Source organism: Scomber japonicus, chromosome 21 (assembly GCF_027409825.1).
Source record: "Scomber japonicus isolate fScoJap1 chromosome 21, fScoJap1.pri, whole genome shotgun sequence".
NCBI classification, from domain to species: Eukaryota; Metazoa; Chordata; class Actinopteri; order Scombriformes; family Scombridae; genus Scomber; species Scomber japonicus.
In genome coordinates this window covers 9,940,470-9,960,589 of record NC_070598.1, presented here as the reverse complement: position 1 = coordinate 9,960,589, position 20,120 = coordinate 9,940,470, and positions in this window count along the sequence as shown.

Here is a 20,120-nt window from a genome sequence, read left to right as displayed (position 1 = left end):
GGAAAGTTAGCCAGACAGCTAGTTTACAATAAAGAGTAGTAAGCTGTGCTAATTTTGCATCACTGGTCACACTTTGCACAAGTTGTCAATTGCAGTGACTTCATGTGCTTTGAGGTTAAGAACAGAAAATATTGACCAAAAACTTCTTTCATCTATATCAGATAAGAGCATCCAAACCTAAAACTTTAAGATCAGTGCATTTCTTCAACAGTGAAACCTGCATTTATGTAATGGACACAGGTGTATTGCAGTAAAAGTGTGTGTGTCACTATAATGTGTGTGGCCATTATTCAGCAGCGAGGCGGTCCTGTGAGGCTCAGTGGCACTAACATCGGCGGGGTTGGGGGTTTGATTTCCACTGGGGCCCCCCCCCACACTCAGGTGTATGCACTCAATTAAGCAATAACACACTCAAGGTCACGCTGTGTTATGGTTTTATTGGCAGCAGTGAGCTGCAGCTGGAGGAAATGTAGATCAGCCAGCAGCCACAGTGAAACATGACCTTGACTGTGTTATTGCTTTTACACTACACTGACATTTACACAGGAGCTCGAAACTGATGAGTGATTCGCTGACTTTATATTTATGATAAATGTTGTGAATGTATGTGAAGCCATTTTGTGACATTGTTTTTTTTTACCAAGAGTTATTGAGTTTCCCCAAAATGTTTTTTATTTTCAGAGCTTTTCCCAATCCCTCACTACATACTAATACACTACGTAGCCAAAAGTATATATATATATATATATACATTATACCCATATGTGATTGTTAATCATCCCAGAGTCAAAGGCATCAATCTGCTGCTATAACAACCTCCACATAAACATTAAGTATAAGCTAAAGCATACACAGAGACACACAAACATTATTAATGTCCAAAAGTGGACATAGGATCATTAAACTCAAATGTGACTTTTAAGCATTAATCTGCTTCTATAACAGCTTTCACTCTCAAGAATTCAAACTCTCCATCAGATGTTGGCGCCTGGCTGCAGGGTTTTGCTCCCATTCATTCGCAGGAACGGTAATGAGGTCCAGCACTGATGTTGGGTGATAAGGCCTGGATTGCATTTTGGTGTTCAAGTTCATCCCAAAGGACTGATGTCAGGACTCTGTGCAGGCCTGTGAAGTTCTTCTACACCAAACTGGTAATCTTATTTCTTTATGGATTTAGCTTTGTGGAAACAAAGTTGGAAGCGTAATGTCTACAGTACTCTTAATTGTCTTGTTGTCGAAATGTGCCATACAAATAAATTTGCCTTGCCTTTCCTTACAGTATCATTGTATGTGTAAGAATTCCCTTCACTGAAACTAAGGAACCAACACCAAACTATGAAAACCCCAAACCAAGAAGTACACAGTATGTGAACAATGGTGTCAACATACGTGGTGTCACTGCCTCTCATTGCAAACTTAATTTCACCAGGGAAAATGAAATGTTCTTTACATTAATACTTAGTTTTTTGTTCTTGTTCTAAGTTGATCTAATGTCTGTCTCACCACAATCCTCAGTTTGTTTTTATTTTTTGCAGCTGTGACTCCTGCTTCTCTTTGTGCATTGCACGGTGGGAAGACACAGTATGCAGTACTTCAAAATTGTTGCTTTCCTAGTGTGAATGTACTACACACTCAAACCCTATTTAGATTTAATTTGTAGTGCAGACTTGGAATATAATTAAGCAGTACACAAACCCTGAAACACACAAGTTAAACTCTGAAAACCATTTAGCGTCAAACTGGTGTGAATTTCCAACTGGCTTCTTCAAAGGGTGCATTAATCCTGGCAAAAAAGTAGGTTAAACAGTGAAACATTTTAGTTAGACTCTTTAACTGAAATTAATGATTAAAAGATAATTCTTATTGTCAATAATAATGCGTCTTTAAAAAAGTGAGTATATGTTTTATTTGGTTTTCAGCTGCAAACACGTCGTTTTATATAATTCAACACAAAAGTTTGAAAGATGTTTGTGAGACTGGTCATTCTCTTGATCGGGTTGTCACAGTTTGGCATAAGATGGAAATGGGTAATCTAGAAGACAGTAATGCATGACTGCTCACAAGATCCATGCTTAAATGTCATGGGTCCATCTTTTTTTGGGGAGGGATATTTTGTCCTTGTTGGGATGATTCATACTCTCATGCAGCTCTTCTCTGGAGGAGCAGTACTCTCTCAGCTCCACTCAGGTACACTGTAGAGCATCAGGACAACAACAACAACAACACTAAAAAATCCTGTCTGCCCCATCTGTGACACAAACAAAATCAGAGCGCGGCCTTACCGGATATTGAGTCAGTGTACTGTGAAAAGGAATATCGTGTAAGGTCTCTAGGCATTGTGTACTGTAATGACTGAGCCCACAGGGAAGCAGAAGCCAAAAAGTTCAGCGTGTCCACTTGTTAGCTGCATGGAGAGTGGAGCTGTAAAACAGGTCCATCACACAGCTGAGGCACACAACGGGCCTCAGCGCCTCTCACTGCAGGCTCAGCATTTCTCCACCGCCAAGGTGACGGTAGATAGATCAGTGCTCTGTGGTCTTAATACCTGGAGCTTTTACACTTTAATGTCTTTCACTTGACAAATGACCTGTGTTTGTAAAGCTCACCTAGCAGGCCCTGAGACTCATAGAGCAGCTAGTGGCAGTGAACCCCGAGAGAGTGGTCCAGATTTTTACAGGAGGTGAAAGAAACCACTCTGAGGAAAAGGTGTATTTAATGGAGCAGGGTTATGTGAAAGTGTGATTTCGGCATTCAAGGTACACCTGTTACTGCTGGCCAAGTGTATCACATGTTAATGCAAACATGGTTTAAATGAGATTCCTGCAATAAACATGATTACATCAGCTTCCTCAGTCTAAGTTTAAATCCCTCTTTTTCCACTTATTTCACTGTGTGATCAGCTCTGTCTCCTACAAATAGAATGTATGTAATTTTAATTTGCAACAGCTAACATGTTTTGAGAGAAAACCAGCCCAATTATGATTTTTAAGAAGATATAACCTCTCCCAAACACACTTATTACAACCAAAGCATGTTTTAAGCTTATGGAAAGATTTTGGCCTTTTTTTAATACAGAAAAAAGCTAGCAGTCCACAAAGCACAACATATAAATTAACATTTTACTGAAGTTACAATCTTTTCCCTAACCTTGAACAAGGTTGCTGACACCTAAAGTACGCCCACCATCAACCCCACCACCTCTGTACCTGTGTGTGGTACATAAATTCAGTGTTTCATTTACCCAAAAACTTGGCCTGTGATCATAATCCAGGCAAAAGAACATTTGTCATCACAGTTTATATGGGAAAACAAATTAGTACTATTCAAACATAACTTCAAGAAGACATGGTTGGTGTGGCAGCACAATTGGAACACAACTGGATGGAAACTCTCCATAGAGAGTGCATGGCAACCTGCCGCACGCCGCTTTTCGCCACTCTTCGGTGTGTTCCTGGCATAATACAGAGCTTGTGAGTGAAAGATTTTAAGGACTTAATATGGTCTTGATACAAAGATGTCAAATGCTCCTGGAACCTAAGTTATATTCAAATTGGTGTCATGAATTTTCAACCAAATGTAGGCCTGTTTACAAATACGCATAGATGTGTTCCACCTGAAATCATTGAAAATATGTTTTCTGGCTTGTTGTTTGTCTCTCCAACCATATTTTCCATTTAGTGCACTTTCCAATACATCATGGATTTATCAATTAGTTAACAGAAAATTCATTTTGAGTGATTTTTACAGGCAAACATACCAAACATTACTTGCTTCTAGCCTATGCATTCTCAGGATTTGATGCTTTTCTTTATCATATGTAACAATAAACTGAATATATATATTTAAATTTTAGATTGTTGCTTGGAAAAACACAAACAAACAAGCAACACAAAGATGCCACCATTGCTTTAGGAAATGATGAGGATCTTTTTTTTGGGACCATTTTTAAATCAATATTTTATAATTAAAACAATTAGTTACTCAAAAAATAACCTGCAGACATTATTAATGAAAAGAATCATTTGTGCAGCCCTAGTCATGTTATAAACTTGAACCATGCATTTTGCCCTGCAGGATTGTTTCATGTGTTCCTTACGAGACATGCCTATTAATGAGAGGATGCATCATTAGATATCTGTTTGTTTGTTTGTTTGTTTTTTAATTTCAAGTAAATTAACCAAAAAGATTCACTACAATGATGATGATAACCTTTTTAATTATAGTGCTTTTCAAGATATGAAATTAGATGTGTCACTGAAAAAATATTTAATGACTCAAAAGTATAATTGTTAAGTTGATGTAAGACTCCTGACTGTTAAACTGAAAAAAACCCCCCAATATACTATACTGCACTAATAATATACTATTTTATAAATAAGACTCTATCTTAGAATTATAAAAAAACCCAACAGCGATAATGGATTTTGGCAAATGTCTCTCAACCAACTTCAAAAAACTAACTTAAAGAAATGCACATTCATCTGGTATCAACATTATCAGCAGCACATACTGCAGTGCTGATTATACCTGTTTCCTGACAGGGAGTGAATATTCAGCAGCAGACAGTACATTATCTGCCCACAGATAAAGAGACGTTCAGCTGAATAGGCATTTAGCAGCCTGGCTTTGTTGTGGGAATAATCATCCAGACGATTAATGTCACAATATTTACTTGTTGAACAGATCAGCTCAGATGAGACAAACACATACACGTTCACACTGTGAATAGCAGAGCACAGTTGTTTTCCTGTGTACTGCCTGGGTTGAGTTCTTGGCAGCGCTGCTACCCCACCCGGAGGTAATCAGCACGCCGTTTGGGGCTTTTCAGTCTATAAGCTCTGCAGAGGGACAGGCCTGTACACAGGGCGTTTTACCCAAACAAACACAGCAGGGGGAATGCCAGTGACGAGCGAATTCAGGAAGAGGGAGATTGCTAACACGTGTAACGGGGGGCCCTCAAAGGGCAGAAAGGAACGTCGTGTTCCTCAACGGGCCTAATTGCCAGAAACATGGAGCAGATGTGGCTATCTGAGGCTGAGCGTTCATTTGCAGAAAAGGATTACAGGATAGCGAGGGTTAGCAAACAATAACAAGCAGGATGGAGAAATGAGCTAATCCTGGTTATGTAAGGCGGTGGGGAAAAAGGGGGTGGGGGGTGGGGGGGACTGCAGAAGAGCAACAAACACCTACCTGTGAAGCTGCAGCTGCCTCTTTTACCATCTCATCTACAGGTTTAATAGCTGATAATCCTTTGACACCAGAGGGTGTGAGTCAGGGAAGCCAGAGATTCTGCGACTTCACCGTTTGGTTTTTCATATTCAGCATTCGTGATGCATTTTAGGAGATACTTTAAAGAGAAAAACACCTCTCATGCCGCAATGCGGAACCCAAAAGATCAAATTTGGAGAAAACAACACTTTGGTCCAATAAATTAATGATAAAGTCCAAGCTTCTACTTACTAAACTTTCCCCTGATGAAAGTCTGATGACTGAAATCTTGGCTTTATCTCACCAGATATTCGGTAATAAAAGGTGGTGACTGATGTCTTTCAGAGAGTTTTTATCATGGAGGTATTAAAATCCAAAAGTCTCTTATATTCATTTTATTACTGGCAGCATGGAGAAGTCTTTGAAGTGTTTGGACCTTTTAAAGAAGAAATTTATATTTACAGAAAGCATAATTAAAGAGTTAAAATTGACATAGATAATTAGATAAATAAGCAATGAAAAATCCAAATAAATACATGCTTCTTTTATGCTTTTTGATCATACAATCCCGGTCACAGCACTATGTATACTGTTGTGTTAAAAAAGTGCATTCTTTAAAAAATGCAACAGGACTCTAATGAAGTACAAATTTGCATCAACACCAAAGCTATTGAACCATGAAAAATGTATCCACAAAACAAAAAAACTGGCCGGAAATATGAATTATTAACAATTAGTGTTAACTATTTTAAGGTTTGTCCAACACAAATGTGGCTCTTGCTGGAAAAATAAGCCACTGTGGGAACCAAATGGGGAATTATTACAAAACAAAACAGACAGAGCTTTACTCATTGAGATATGCAGCCTTCAGATACCATAATGTCCTCTTGTAGCTGAGCTCTCTTTGTGCTTCTCCTGTGATAAGCCCTGTTACATTTTCACTAAAGATGATAAAACTGAGTCACGGTGTGAAAGCTTTTACCATGTGGTCTGAGAAGAGAACTGAAAAGAAAACTCTTTTTACAGTACACTCCATTCATATTTGAAAGATTCACGCTGTGAACAGCATTGATATTTCCACAGCAGTACACACACACACACACACACACACACACACACACACATTCTCTCTCTCTCTCTCTCTCTCTCTCTCTCTCTCTCTCTCTCTCTCTCTCTCTCTCTCTCTCTCTCTTCTGTTATTTCCTATTTCAAATCTCAAAACCTAATTAAATCTATGATACTTAAACCCTGAATGATTCATCTCGCAGATGCTTCTCTCAGCATTAAAGCGAAGCTTGAAGACGAGACGATCGTCAAGGTAACCTCAATGTAACGCTTTTCCTATAAAATTAGCTTATCCCTTTAACTGCAATGAATAAACCTCTACAGCGAGGAAAAACTTGATCTCCCGCCTGCTTTTTGAGGTCTGTTAACACAAGATATGGAGGTTTTTTTCCTTTTCCTACTTTCCCGAGGCAGACTTAGATAATCCCTCATGTATAGGAAATATCTGACCCAGGCACTGATTTCTGGAGATCCTGCTGTGCCTCTATCATGGATTAGTGGAGCTGAATTGGAATCAGAGTTGGGGAGGAGATGGAGCTGATGGGCAGAGGCGCCATCCAGGTGTGAAAGTGCACACATTTACCGTCATGGTTTGGTTCATCTCAACATGCATGAAATTCTTCCCTGGAGATCATCTCATAAAAGGTCATCAGACCTCTGGACGCTGCGGGAGGTTAAGCTGAAATTCCAAAAACCTTTGCAAAAAGGGAAAGCATTTTACAGAAATGCTTGGCATCAATATGTGTGTGTGTGTGGGCTGCTTTTGTACACACAATATATAATATATTCATCCATCTCTACTTAGAATTAGAATTGAAGGTCAGCCTTCTGAAATAAGAAGCGGTTGGCCTCAAAATTCAATTTCAGCTTCATTTCCAGGCTGCAAGATGTTAATAAAGACTCCTATATATTCAGAGTCCGGTTCATTTTATACACTGCACACGGACGCCTGCTGACATGTAACCAGTACCAACTCTCCAGATAGCATCCAACTGGCACTGTACGCACTGCCTATGAAATTAGTGAGAGATCATTGATCACCCACAGCCTGAGAAGATGAGAGGAGAGAATTAATTAAGACAGAGAGAAGCAGACAGAGGGATCAGAAAAACATGAGAGGCGTGTGGAGAGGGAAAGTGTGTGTGAGAGAAAGAGATTGAGTGAGAGAGAGTGAGAGTGAGAGTGAGAGAGACAGGAGCAGAGATAAGAGGGAGGAAATTTGAGAGAGAGAAGACGACAAACTGAGACAGAATGACTGAAAAATAGAGAGTGAGATGTACTGAAGCATAGAGGGAGTTTGTGTCTGCAGAGTGAGATACAGCCGGCTCGTGAGAGACACAGAAAGTGTGGATTTACAGCTTTTTAAAAGACTCCCACAGTCAGATGCTTAATAGTGTAACTCTGGTGTTGTCCATTAAAACAAGCTAGACGCTCTCCAAGGTTCTTCATATAATGAGCTGCTCAGGCTCAGTGTTGTCTAAACTACAGCAACAGCAGCATATCCCGGTCTAACGTCAATCTTTTACAAGCATGATGATTGTGCAGAAATGAATAGAGAAATGTCAACAATTGTGGCATCACAGAAAAGCTTGTAAAAGTAAAAGTGGTCAAAAGTTGTCAAATGAAGTGAGATGAGGCAAAAATAAATGTGGACATGCTACTCTTTGCTTTGGCCTTGTGAGATGTGTGATATATGTTGTTTGTCTCTCATTCTGGCAATCTATAAAGGATAAAAGGACACATACAAGACAATACAAGACATTCTACAATTGTTGAATCAAGCCATTTTCTGGCTGATATCATGAAGTCTAATGTCAATTACAAAAGCCAATGCCATTTATATATAGAGCTTTTGGTTACAGCATTTAATAATAATTATATATTATTATAAGCAAATTGTGATCAGTGAACTCTTGGCACCCACAAGCATCTGCAGCATCCCTGGTTCAAATCCAGCCATGGGACCTATGCTGCAGGTCATTCCCCTCTCTCTCTCTATCTCCCTGTTTCCTGTCAGCATCTCTGCCAAGTTACTATCTAAATAAAGGCAAAAAAAAGATGATGTAACAATTTTAATGTCAAAGTACTTCACAGATTTAGCCTTGTACACTTGTAACATTGTCAGACTTGTGATCGACTGTTAAAAAGTATCAAAAATGTTGCAGCAGAAATATTTTTATTCCATCCTTGAGGCCTAACAAATATGTTTAATACATATCTGTCCTCATGAAACATTTGAAAAGGCATATTTTTAAAAATTAAATAAAAACCTGCATTGCACACAAAACACAAACAAAGCAAACCTGCTTATAAAACAGTAACATGGAAGTAGCAGTAGTAGTTGTAGTAGTATTTTTTGTAGTATGACAGATAAACAAACAGTACCAACTCTTCCACATCAATTGTTGTACCTCCACCAACTATGTTCCAAATGTACAAACCAAAATGTACATTAGATCAAAATTATCATTAGAGACTGCTGTTCTCACTAGGACCCTGTTGTGTTGCTGATACTTGTTGCTTGTTTAGCTACACATTTTTAACATTTTACCTCACTGCTTTGCTAGTTCTGCTGTGGCCTCACGGCATGTGACAGCCTCATGGCCAAATACGCACTCTCCAAAACATCTTGAACATCAGTGGGAACCAAATCTAAGTAGCTGGGAGCTACAGACAGAAACCGATTGATAATGTATGAACTATCTTTCATTCATACTTTATTTCCATGTGGGAAGAAGCTACATACATTATTCCAGTTTTAAAGAGATTATGTTACTAATTCGCACCTCACCAGACTTAGAGTTACTGAGGTTTGTGTTTGATCTGACCTCTGCTGCAATATATAAGTTCATCCAAACGTGGCATCAAACATGCAGAAGCAGTGGGCACACCTTGTTGATTTAAGCTACATCAGAGAGCATGTTACATTGCAAATCTATCTATCGAATCAGGATAAAGTCAGAGATAAATAAAAAGCATAAATTGAAGATGAAGAGCATAATTTAACTTCCACTTCCTACTTCCCATTTGGTGAGTAAGTAAGCTGAAGTTTTAAGACCAGCCAAAGAAATCAAGTTTTAGAGCAAAATGTTTGTATCTCAAGATTCTCACAGTTTTTCCAACCAGTTTTAATTAGGTATTGAAAAAAGTTTTTCTTCTGTTGTAATGGTGTGCATTTTAAGATATGTGTAATATGCATTTGGCAATTCTTTCTCTATTTCTACTTAAGTCTGATGCTTGATTAAATGAGTGATGTCATGCTGGCTACATTCACAGCGCACTTAAAAGTGACCTGAAACCGATTTGTTCGCTCAAATGTGACCAATATCTGATTTGTCTCTGACAATGTGAACAGCACAAGTCGCATTGAATCTGACATTTCCAAATCCGATTCAGGCCACTTTCAAATGTGGTGCTGAATCGGATACATATCAGATTTTTTTGAATGCGACCGCAATCTGAACAGTCAGGTCGCATTTAATACGACTTTGATGTTATTCTGGAGCAACACACAGCTAATGCTCTGCATAAAGACATCATTAAAGTATTAATTTTCTTTCTCCTCTTCCTCCTTTTTAACATCACCCGCTCACAAATTTGCCAGCTGCCGCCACACACTGTTTTTTGACATTAGACCATAAATGAGACTACCAGTAACTTCACCAGCTGTTGCCGTTGCCATGTTCGCTTCCGTAAACACCGTTCTGTGCGTGACGTTATTAATGATCAACTGAGCATGTGGGTCACTTCAGGAACGTGAGCTGTTCACATCGCAGTCGACAGACATGCCACATTTAAAAGTGTAATATGAACAGCCAAACAAAAAATATCGAATTTGAGCAATAAATCGGAATTGAGCATTAAGGCCTGCAGTGTGAACGTAGCCATAGTCGTGGGTCAACCAACCTTAAGATGGTTTGTCCTTTTGTCTTGTAAAATAACCTGATGAAGGTCAGTGTACCGAAACATCCTTCCCAATAAATCCCATCTCATTACAAGCAGAGAAGACAGTGTGCTGGAGTCCCTTTGTTCCAGCTCAATATTTGAACAATACAGATGATACAAACTTGTCCATGAACACATCCTTCACAGACATCAAAGGTAACCGAGGAAGAAGTCGACCTCTGGTGTGTGAGGTAACTGCAGCAGCTGCAGTTTAAACTGATTGTTTCTGAGTCGAGAGGTGAAGCTGCCCCATCTCAGCCTCTGTAAAGTGATTACGCTCATTCACAAACATCCATCTTTGAGCAGCGGAGTCGGAGAAAGCGGGTCAGTCAGGGCCTTTTTTTTACCTGGGATAAACTCAATCTCACGTCAGAGTGTATCCAATTATACAGCCTCGCCGGCCTCATTCAGAACGAGGTCACCTTAACTCCTATCTCTTCCTCATCGAGTGGAGATTGAAAGGGGGATTTGATTGGGTGATAACGGTTGAGGCGGATGGTGGAGGTGGCAACGGCTTGGGGGGTATATCTGAGCTAAGTTTTCATCTGCACCCCCCTTTTGGAAATAAATGCTAGGGAGGGGGCAGGGGGGCAATTGGAGTGTGAAGTGAAGGCGGCGGTCATGTGGTCAGCTTAGGGATGAGTCAGCAGCCTTATTGCTTTCCAGCCTGTATTTGTGTGTTTATGTGTGTGCTTGCAGGCAGGTGTTTGTCCATATGTGAGGAAAGTTTGGAAATGTCTGAATTACACATCATAGTTTTTACTAAAATACATCTTTCAAATATGTTTATGCATATTTGTGCACATATGGCTAAGTTGTATATATATATATATATATTATATATATTTGTTTATCCATTCAGCCATTTCCTTAAATAAATAATAATAGTTTTTATGACATGTTGTGGTGTTGTGAAATCAAAAATGAAACGTGAGCTGTAATAGAGACATGATTCATTTATAAAACACATATATAAAACATATTTTCATTCATAGCGTTGCCCGTTTTTCATAAGAAAAGTCAAACTATTTAACTAAGCAGTTTTGACAGAGTATACTTGCTACAGATTTTCTGTCATTTATATACTATTATAATGTCAGCTGAGGATGTTAGACATACCCAAAGTTCAAAAACTTGAGGTGACTGTCTGTTGTGGATTTTTGGAAATGTTCAGAGCCAGTAACCTCTACATTGTGCTTGTGATGACATTGGTCTGTTCATCACGGTGATTTTGCTACGGTTGTTCCATGGGTTGGTAATCGATTTGGATTTGAGCATTTTTTATTCTGACTAAAGAACAGGAACAAAACAAGTGAAATCCTACCACTATTGTTTGCCATGTGGCAGCTGACCAATCAGAACAGAGTGGGTTCATCAGGAGGAGCCTGTTTTAGACAGAGGCTGAACTGAGGGGCTACATCTGTCTGTCTATCTATCTATCTATCTATCTATCTATCTAATGAATTCACAGTGATTATTAATATGTAAATATACAGTACATATAACAGTTGCAAAATATAGCAACCAGTGTCATCATCAGCAGAAAAAATGACTATTATCCAGAGCGAGCTAAAACAGTGTGTCTCCTAACCCCTTTAAAGCATCATACAGTACTCTTTGAAAAGTGATGATTTAGTGATACATTACTCTTTATCCTCTTATCTTGAGCTCAAGGTGATGGAAGGTGATGGGAAGTTCTTTTTTCCTTGCTGGGTATAAAACTCCTGGCAGAGAGAAGCAGTCGTGAGATAAAACGTTCAGCCTATATATTATAAATATTGTTCATTTAAGCTTATATGCAGCTTGTATAGCTGGCAAAAGTTTATATGAAACTTCCACAGTTCATTTATGAAAATCAGAATTTATAAGCAATAAAACAAACCCTTTTTAATTTCCAGTCTATCAGTCTGGTTTTGGTCGCCTAATAAAAGTCTTGTCCAGCGTTTGTTGTGATAAAAGAGTTGCCTGTTCAGTTTTTGATAGTAAGTATATTTAGCTCTAGTTTTGTTTGTTTACATAACCTCTGGAGTTGGCTGGCCAATCAGAGTAGAGTGGGCTTAGCGGGAGGGGGCCTTAAAGAGACAGGAGCTAAAACGGCATGTTCCAGACAGAGGCTGAACTAAGGGGCTGCATAAAGAGCCAGTATAATATAAATATGGAGTTTCAAAAACTAAATCATGCAAAAATATTCCAGTACAGCCCTAGAATATAAGTATGGCCCTGGATATGTGCATGGTATGACCCCTTTAAACCATTTAAACAGTAATCACCAGTATAAGAGGACAGTTTGGACAAAGAGAACCGACACTCATGTTTATGAAGCTGAGTTTAAACAACTCTTTATCCTTTAGACATTATGAACCTCAAAACAACAATGACAGTACACCAAGCTAATATGCGTGTTCATTAGTCAGGCCTCAGCGACACATTTCCCTGCGTTAGTGCTTCAAGGTTGATTAGTTCATTCCAGAGATACAAAGTGTTTAAATCGTAAACTATTGTGGGAAAACTCTCCTGTTCCCTGATAACAGCGAACACAGAACATGAATAGACACACACACTGTCAGAGCTGAGATCATAAAACAAAGAGGACCAGTGATTCACACAAGGTCAGCCTCTGCCCTCAGGTCCCACAAACTGTAAATCATCCTTGATATGAGCATCAGCCAAATGCTTAAAATGTAAATGTCCTCATCATGGTGGCTGAACCTGGTGCCAGGCCTGCGGGGTCCTATCAGTCTGCAGGCCGTGGCAGCGCTGGAGCGGAATTGGCAGGGAGCAGATGGGGGACGGGGCAGATCCCTCTGATGAGCCACTGAGAGTGGTTCACCGATTACACTAATTTAACGGATGAGCTTCATTTCAGTCTGCTGGATATGAGGTCCTGAACGAATCATGGATGTTGTACAGTTCCTACTTTGTGTGTGTGTGTGTGTGTGTGTGTGTGTGTGTGTGTGTGTGTGTGTGTGTGTGTGTGTGTGTGTGTGTGTGTGTGTGTGTGTGTGCGCAACTGCTTGATTTTACCTCTGTGTCCTTCTGGCATCTCTTCATGTTCACATTTTTTCCCCACAGTGTTGACGGCAGTTGTTTTCATAGTGTTTCTTTCTGCAGAGTATGTGCTGTTGCATGTTATCAGCAGCACTTGACACCAGTCTGCGCATTTTTTAAAATAAATACTTTTATCATTAGTCCAGATTTCCTGTAACAAAGCTCAGGACATTTTTGTTAAATCGAGCTAATAGAAACCACTGATTTACTTCATTTGGAGTCAGTTCACTTTCCTGCCTGCAGAAAGTCTGGATTTGAAACTTTGAAGTGAAACAGAAACCTCACTGAGTGATGGCTCATCAGAGTTTCACTTTTTCATTCTTTTATGTTTTTAGGAGGAAATATCTGATGTCCAGCTTTGTGCAAAGTTGTGCTCTGCAGTTTTACAATTTTTAAAGAGTTGAGTTAAGAATACTGTATAAAACAATTAACTTTACTTCTTTGGTTATTGTTGTTCTTTTGGATGTAATCAGCACAATGTGCCATAGTAAAGAAAAGTCAGTAAAATGTCTAACTATCACTAACTAACTAACAAAAAGCTGCATACATTCAATAACTCCTCATATTTAACTACGGGTCTTGCATTTTTTTTTTGTCTGGTTCAATCAAACTCTGGTTCGTTTTTCTCACTCAGGTGTGGCCTTTATACTCCCAGAGGAACAAATTAATCAACACATTTTTTCATGGGGATGGGATCCAACCTTGATCTGAACCAACAACAAGGCAATGGCTTTTAATGATTTGCTTTGACTTTTTTTGGCATGAAATGAACCCAAACCACATGGAAAACACAAGTTTACCATCTCACTCACTGTTTTTGGACCACGGAAAACAAACAATAGGTTTTAAAATACCTTAAACTATTCACAGTCAACAAGGCAGCATGGTGGTTTGACTTGCACTGCTGAAGTCATAGCAGCTGGTTGGTGGTTGGTGACCAAGGTTTTCATCCATGAGGGGTTAGTTTTAGGCAGCAAAAAGTATTTTGGTCGAAGTTAGTGAAAGATATCACATGTTCAAATGTGAACACCGGATAGATGTGAAAATGTTTTAAAAACCTTTTGCATATCCAACCTGAGAATATCATTTCCATCATTCTGCAGAGAGATCAAGGGTGTAGTAATGAGTTTAACATTGGGGGGACACATATCGGAAACCTGACAGATCCGTTAATGGTTTGAACAGAAATATGTGATAAATTAACTACACTGCAAAACATTCACAAATATATTTCATTCTACTAAAAAGATACATTCGTAAAGGTAAAGGAAAGCACATTTTGAATGGAAGTAATGAACTGATAAATATCACATATCAATTCTTTAATTGCAGGCCTAATCATCCAGTTTTGTAGATTAATAAATAACATGGGATACAGGCAAAGGTTAAGGTGAAAAACAGCATCAAAAATGTTAACATATAAACCAACTTTTTACTCTCGAGTGTGATATCCTTCCACATTTCCACTAACTAACATTTCCACTAACTGGCTGATATGACTCTGTCCTCTGTCGCCTGACTTCAGTGTCTCTCAGCTGTCTGTCCCTGCTCTGCAGGGTCACCCAACCTCCAGGGGGCGGTAACCAGGAGAGAACTAAACTGACTCGTGAAGGCGCGCATACTCTGCATGCCTTGCTCTATTGGATGGTAGTGGTAATTTTTTATCCTTTGATGTTTTCGTTGGAAAATACAATCTGGTTTGTACTAATAAACAATACAAGGCAGTAATCAAAGCTATTCTACAAGCAATGATCATCTTAATCCAGGGCATACTGACCTATTCTGTAGTTACTCCACAAATACCTTCTTTAGTCATAGATGGATGTATGGTCTCAGATAAAAAAATGCAATAATACATTTTAAGGACTAATCTTACTTCAGTTTGTTGCTCTTCACCTGTGAAGAGGAATTTTTTGTTCATCTGAGTGGAAACAAAGAACGTCTCACAGATTCTGCATGTGGCTTTGAACAAACTTCTGTGGACCAACTACATGCATGCTCACTTTCCACTTGCCATACATTACACTTCTACTTGAAATACGTTCTTTACATTATAAGATACACGAGGGGAAGAGGATGAGGGGGATTGTGAGAGATTTGAGAGAAATCATGTGAGAGACGGATAAAGCTCTTCTTGAAGAACCCCCGGAGTACACATGACTTTTTTTCAGGATGCGGCCTGTCACTGCACATCACCCAGACAGCCAAGCAGTAAGCACAATAGGCAATTAGAAGCCCCCATGGAGGCACAGGAAACAGTTTATATAATGGGAAAGTGGGGAAGATGGGGGGTGAGAGGAGGGTGGGCTTGAAATGAGGATGTTGCATCCTTTGAAGAATCTGATCCCAGCTGGAGAAAAATCACAATCACCTTTATTTACCCGTTGAAAACGACTGCATGCTTGAGGAATTTGTCTTTGTGCTGTCTGAACTTATGAACACAATTACACAACAGTCATACACTCGACTATTATGGCTCAAATTGTGCAGAAGAAGAAGAAGAAGAACGTCCCCCAATTACGCTCTTTTCAGCCTGAAGTGGTACCAGGTGGTTGATGTTTTGTCATGTAAAAGTGGACAGGAGAGCTGAAAATTTCCACCGAAGTGTGCAGGCTTTCATCTCAGTCCCATCCCATTTGCTTCATTCAGCAGCTGACCTAATTTTCCAGGAATGTAAGTGCTCTGTGTTTATATCACCCATTCATCTAAGGCAGTAATGGTGGTGGGGAGGTTAGGGGGAGAGGAACCTCACCCGTCATTTCCGTGTATACATCATTGTTCCAGGTTGGCGGCTGGAGAAGGCCTTTGCTCTCTGATTGACAGGATGCACACTGACATGCGTCTGTCTTTGTCTGGTCATATAACACGTGCAGACAAACAGGCAGGAAAGGAAAAAGGTTGAACATTTTGAAAATATTTATTCACACAGATGCTCTGATGACAGGTAGCCATTAGAAACGGATGGAGTCAGTGCAATGCATGGATAGTAACTTAGCCAGTGTAGAAGAATTTACATTAAAGGTAAGTTTATTTATATAGCACATTACATATACAACATTTAAAGTGCTTAACAGAATGCAAAAGAATATAAGGACAGGAATAAGAACAATAAAGATAAAAACAAGACTGAAAGAGGAAAGTAACATGTATTATGTTACAGTAAAATGCATGAAATTAGATTAAAAAAGAAAATGAGGATTAAAATGGCAGCATAAAGGATAAAAAACTATGAAGCACAGACATGGGAAACATATGTGTCTTCAGGTTTCGATTTAAAAGTTGTGGTAGACTAGTCAATATTAAAGCAGGGGTTCTTCATGGGATGATTCGGAAGATTTGGAAAAAAGAAATCTGTTCTGGTTAATTTCAGCACCGTACACTGTTCTATTAGGATGGTACACCCATGGTTTTAATACTTCTCATTCATTAGGGTTCACATGAGCCCTTTACTTATCTAAAGTAGATTTGTGAAAATAATTCAAAGGTTTTGATGGAACTATGAAAGTCAAAACTTTCACTGGGGGTCAAACATTCTTGCTGGAGGGCAGGATTTGGACTACGGGCTACTATTTGCCCTCCACTGGATTAGAGGATAAATTTGGGTTGTTATTCTCATATCTTTCACCAATTCTAATAATACTCAGCTCACAAAAGTAATTACTGAGATTTGGGAACATGGTGACTTCGCAACAGGGCAAGAAAAGAACAGTCAGACAATAAGACAGATTGTAAACAAGCCAACAAATTATCCAGATTATATAAATAACTTTTTCTTGGGTGAAATGAAAGGTCAGGTCAATAATAATCCTTATATTTCACATTTGACTAAGTAGAGTAAGTCAAAGTTGAATGAGGAAGTTTGGGTAATTATTTTACCAGATCTTCCAGATAAGTATGGCTAACCAGTCAAAGAGCTGTTTATTCCTTGTCTAATACTCATGTCCATCCTTCATTTCTCTCAACCATCAATAAAACAGTTTTTGTCCTTTATATTAGTTCTAATATAACTGTAGTTGTGTTAAGGCTGCCCAAAATCAGCCTCCCCTAAAAATAACTGAAAACATGACTTGTTTTTTTCTTCTAACACTAAAGGTAAATTTTTTTGTCAGCACCAAAACAAAGAATGTTCCATCAACATGGTTCTTATATCCCTGAAACAGTGACTTTCTCCTCTGTTCATTCATGCCCAGATAATGTAGCCTATAAGAGGTGGGTGGAAAACAAGCAGAAAAACCAAAGATTGTTACATTGTGTAAAACTTATTTTGGAATAGTTGCACAGTATAGCACAGCTCCCATGAGAAATGAATAGCCTGGCATATCTCCAAAATAACAATGCTATACGTGTATGGTGTACCTGGCTGAGACATGTGGTTACTATATGCCATTAGACAAAAATATTGTCAGAAATATTCTTGTGGATAGACACAATGTACAAAAACACAGATTTGAAATGGTACAGTCATGGCATGAAATTTAACAATGGCAGAATAAAAAGACTAAAGTTACCACATATAATTTCCATGGTAGTCATTAAAGGTGCAGTGTGTAGAATTTAGCGGCATCTAAATAAGTAATGTGTATGTTTTAATTAGTGTTTAATGACCTGTTACCTTAGAATGAGGCCTACATAGGGTGGGTACTCTTCCACAGAGCCATCTATGTTTCGACAGTAACCCAGAACAGAAAAACAAACAAATAACTCAAACTTCACTGACACTGAGTGTTTGCATTGGAGATACATTGTTAGGCCCAGAATTGTCCAATATTGAGATAATTCATAGGAAGTACCTCCTTCCTGACAGAGAATAAAACCACTTCACAAGCAAAGACCACCTCATCAGCTGAGATGAGAATAGCATAGTGAGGGGCAGACGGGAATGGTGGCGTGGGATGACAGCTGTGATTCTGGGAAGGCTTTGGGAAGGATGTACCATAGCTTGCAGGCACGGCAGACCCCCTGGGGACCCTGTGGAGATGATAGAAGAGAGATAGATAAAAAGGAGGAAGAATGAGAACAAAAATAGTAGTTTATAGACATATGACAGGAAGAGGAGTGCTTGAAGTGTGGTCCCTATGCTGAACTTCACCGAAATTATTTCTGTTACAAGTTACCATAACTTAAAGGTTAAACTGAGCTAAAGTATGCTAATCTCACTGCTCTACATCCCTTTGTAGTATATATGAGATGGTCTTTAAAGATAAGATTTCTACAGGTGAGTTGCACCAGATGACCATACAGGAGGTTTGATAAAGTTTTGGATTAACCAGGCATGTTCATTATCTTGCTCAATACTTTAAAGGAGAAGTATTTCTAGAGGAAGCCTGGAGGTTCGAGACATGTTTACCTCAAGATGGTAGTTGGTTTAAATACCCAAACAAGTTGAGGAAAATGTCGGCAGTGAAGCAGAACTGATCCTGCTCTTCTCTGTCTGTTAATTCCTTCTCTTCAAAGCTCAAACATCCACTTCTCCCTCTACAGGAATGTGTAATTGTTTTCAGCAGCTTGTCCATTGTGAATTTGTAATTATTTGAGAACTTCAAATAACAGTGCAGATGTTAAAAAAATGCTCTTGTAGCTGTAACTGCCTGTCAGATGTGGTGTTGCAGGGTTATTGATCAAGAGAAATGAGGACTGAAGGTTGCATCCTGCCTGCCTGTGTGTTTATTTAGCCTACAGTGAGCGAGGAGGAGAGCATGTCCTCCGAATGCCAATTAAGCCGGTGATGGTCAGATCATTGTCACGCCGTGCTGATGACTGGCAGGGCTGACAAGCTGGCAGAGCCGTGCATGTGGTTCCTTTAATTAATTGCCAGCGGCTCGACTACACGTGGGCGGATGGAGCGAATATGGATGTAGAACTCATGCTCATATAATTTTTTTTTTGTGAAACAAAGGGTGAGAAATTGAGGCAGAGTTAAGCTTCACTGCTTCTCGACAGAATGAAGTGAACGCCTTTTCCCCCCTTCTTTTTGTTCCATGCGATTGATCTCAGAAGCACAATTTGTTAGTTTCTGCAGAGCAATTTGTCTATGAGTGAGGAACAGAAATATGCAGCACTTATCTGAGGGTAAGCTAAAGGTTAACTTTACTCGCACTAGAGAAGTTGTCTCTTGAACACACACACACACACACACACACACACACACACACACACACACACACTCAGACTCATGCATTTGAACCAGTGGGGCCACTGCAGCTCAGCATGTCCCATGGGCTGCAGCCAGTTTTAGGCACCAAAAGTCAACATTAGCATTTCAGAGGCATATCTATTTTCATTAACTCAATTTTGTGTAAGATTTCCCTAACTCCCCTGGAGCCTGAAGCAGTATCAGGCATTTACGGGCTCCAGGGGTGGGTTGCCATTTCAGATCCTTGATGCATCACAAATTTAAATTCATTATCTTCCATAATTAAAGCAAATATATCAAAGACTGCTTACACTGCAGCGATAGCATCAGTGAGGTCCAGAGGGACCGGGGCTCAGTCCTGCAGCCCAGGTGGCTCCTAAGATATTCAAACACACACATTCACACGCACACACACATATAAATATAGCATCTTGTTAAATGCATCCTCAGGCTTCCCTTTAATAATTTAACCCAAAACTGTGAGTCATCCTTGCAAATATTGCAGTCGTTTTCCTGCGAAAACGTAATTTCCACAGCTTTTAATTACACTCTGGTCACCACATTTAATTATAGTGTTCAGTCTGATGCTGGTGAAATGATTTTTAGAGCAAATCGGAGCTCTTTCAGTAACAGAGGATCTTTATATTATTCCTGTAATACCCTCAGAGGAGTAGTTGGAATGTGTCTGGATGTTCAACAGAGAATTAAAACTGACTATCAT